Genomic DNA, 2,831 nt, shown 5'->3' with positions numbered 1-2,831 from the left:
GGGAGAGAGAGAAAGAAAGAGAGAGAGAGAGAGAGAGAGAGGGAGAGAGAGGGAGGAGAGAGAGAAAGAAAGAGAGAGAGAGGGAGAGGGAGAGAGAGGGAGGAGAAAGAGAGAGAGAGAAAGAGAGAGAGAGGGAGGGAGAGGAAGGAGAGAGAGGGAGAGAGAGGGAGGAAAGAGAGAAAGAAAGAGAGAGAGAGAGAGACTTATTAGGAAGCTAAAGCATGTGTGTAGACAATCTGATCCAGCACTTGAACTCTGTGAGAGAAGTGATGAGCCACAGTCGCTGATTATCATCAGAATATAAGGAAATTCTGTACTTTTCCCCTGAAGAAGTGAAAAATAAAAATAAGAGAGGGGCTGAAGAGCTGGCTTAGTGGTTAGGAGCACTGGAAGCTCTTCTGGAGGACTCCAGTTCAGTTCCCAGCACCCACACCAGGCGGCTCACAATCATCTGTGACACCAGCACCCACACCAGGCGGTTCACAATCATCTGTGACACCAGCACCCACATCAGGCAGCTCACAATCATCTGTGACACCAGCACCCACACCAGGCGGTTCACAATCATCTGTGACACCAGCACCCACACCAGGCGGCTCACAATCATCTGTGACATCAGCTCAAGGGGAGTCAACGCCTTCTGACCTTCAAGGGCAGTTGCACACATGCATGTACATACAATCATACAAATGTACATACATGCAAACAATCAAAATATTAAAAATAAATATTTTAAATAGGAGAATAAATAAATATTAGTAAGAATTTCTTTGAAATTTTGAAAAAAGGTTTTGTTTTTTTCATTTCTTATGTTTTGACAGAAAAAGAACTAATGGCATCTTTCCCAATGAGCGTTGCTCCAAGTATTGGTAGTGACAAGAGCCGTCTTCAGCAGTCAGCCAGGGCATTGGGAAGCACTCGATGCACGCCGGCTGACTGAACACCGTAAGAGGAGATCTTTTGGAGTCATAGGGAACAAATCCTAAGCTTTCTCCATCAAGGGTGAGGAACGTAGGCGAGCTGGCCAACCTCTGGGGAGCAGTGTGCTCATCTGTAGTCATTACAACAATGACAACTATTTCCCAGGACTGTCTGGAGGACGAAATGAGTAAATGTAAGAAATGGCCCCTCCATATACAGGCTTGGTACAGAAGTGCTCCAAATTTTCAAATCATTTCTTCTTCAAGTGGTAAGTCAAAAAGGTAAACACAAACAGAAATGTGGAGAATTGGAACACTTCTAAAAACCTGTTTTATCTACAGAGCAACTATCAGAGGCACTTCCACAGAGACTAAACTAAGGCGATATAGCAAAATAACCTGGTCTTGATTGTATACTCTGATAAGGCATAGAAATCTTAGGTCCACATCGCTCTTCAAAACAGAAATGTTCAGCAGGCTTATTCTGTAATTTAAAATACCATGTTTGGGGCTGGTGAGATGGCTCAGCGGGTAAGAGCACCTGACTGCTCTTCCGAAGGTCCTGAGTTCAAATCCCGGCAACCACATGGTGGCTCACAACCATCTGTAACAAGATCTGACTCCCTCTTCTGGAGTATCTGAAAACAGTTACAGTATACTTACATATAATAAATAAATAAAGCTTTTAAAAAAATAAAATACCATGTTTGGAGAGATGACTCAGTAGTTCAAAGCAGTTGCTGCCCTCGCAGAGCACAAAGTTTGGCTGCCTGCACCCACCCCAGACTGCTCGCAGCTGCCTGTAACCAGATCCAGGAGAGCTGAAGCCCCCTGCTGGCCTGCTTGGTCACAATGCTCATGCACACAAATCCACACACAGACATAGACATACAATTTTAAAATATCTACCAAGTAAGGAGCTAAAGGTAAAGCCCATGTGCCTTGACAACCCACATGTGTGTCTCTGCATATGAGAACTTCTAGACATTTCCAAAACCAAATCATTCAAATGATCCCAACCTGCTCTGCTGCAATCCACTACAGCTTAGCGCCCTACACCACAGTTGTCAGATACAGGTGTTTGGCTTCTGATGTTTTCACAAATGGTTTTCATCTAGGACTGGGAGTAGGGAGAAATAAGAGGGACCAAAGCGATTGTTCTGCAGAGAATGAGCAGAGCCCGGGGAGCAGCCAGAGCTTGGAGCTGGGGAACAGCAATAGCAACCAGCTTGCTTTTCTAATCCTTCTTGTTGGTTTTTACTGCTGTCTGTATGCACACATGATTCTGGGGAATGTAACACAAACGTGTGGAAGTCACATGACAGCGCTGTGGAGTTGGTTCTCTCCTTTCACCTTTCCATGTGTTCGAGATTTGAAACTAGGGTCACCAGGCTTGGGCGGCAAACTCCCTTTCCCAATGAACCGTCTCACCAGCCCCTCATTCCAAGCATTTAAAATGAATCTTTGTGATGTCCAAGCAAAATCTGCGCAGATTTTACAACTGGAAGAAGGCACTGGCTTTCATTGCAGTGCCCTGAGATGCTCCTATTCCTGCCTTGTGGGGTCGGGGGAGAAGTAGAAAAGGGAACACTCCCCAGGGGAGACAGGTGTCACCACGGCTGCCCAGGGTGGACTTGTGGTTTCCCCCAGAAGCCAAAAGACAACAGCAGAGACAACAGAAAAGTCAAAAGAACTTTCCCTTGGCTGGAGAAACCCAGCTCTCAAAAACTTTAAAATTGTCCCCAAAGAAGAAGCTAGAGAAAGTACCCAAGGAGCTGAAGGGGTTTGCAGCCCTACAGGAGGACCATCAATATGAACTAACCAGTACCTACCAGAGCTCCCTGGGACTAAACCACCAATCAAAGAAAACACATGGTGGGACTCATGTCTCTAGCTGCATATGTAGCAGAG

At 45.6% G+C, this 2,831-nt stretch overlaps 1 protein-coding gene across 2 annotated transcripts in view; it reads right to left on the bottom strand.

The window, feature by feature from the left end:
- The window catches only part of Arhgef33 (Rho guanine nucleotide exchange factor 33), an 82,276-nt gene that overhangs the window by 41,104 nt on the left and 38,341 nt on the right, over positions 1-2,831 (bottom strand). The window lies entirely within an intron of this gene.

This window comes from Mus pahari, chromosome 18 (genome assembly GCF_900095145.1).
Source record: "Mus pahari chromosome 18, PAHARI_EIJ_v1.1, whole genome shotgun sequence".
NCBI lineage: Eukaryota > Metazoa > Chordata > Mammalia > Rodentia > Muridae > Mus > Mus pahari.
The sequence above is the reverse complement of the archived record's forward strand: the minus strand, read 5'-3'. Positions and strand labels throughout refer to the sequence as shown.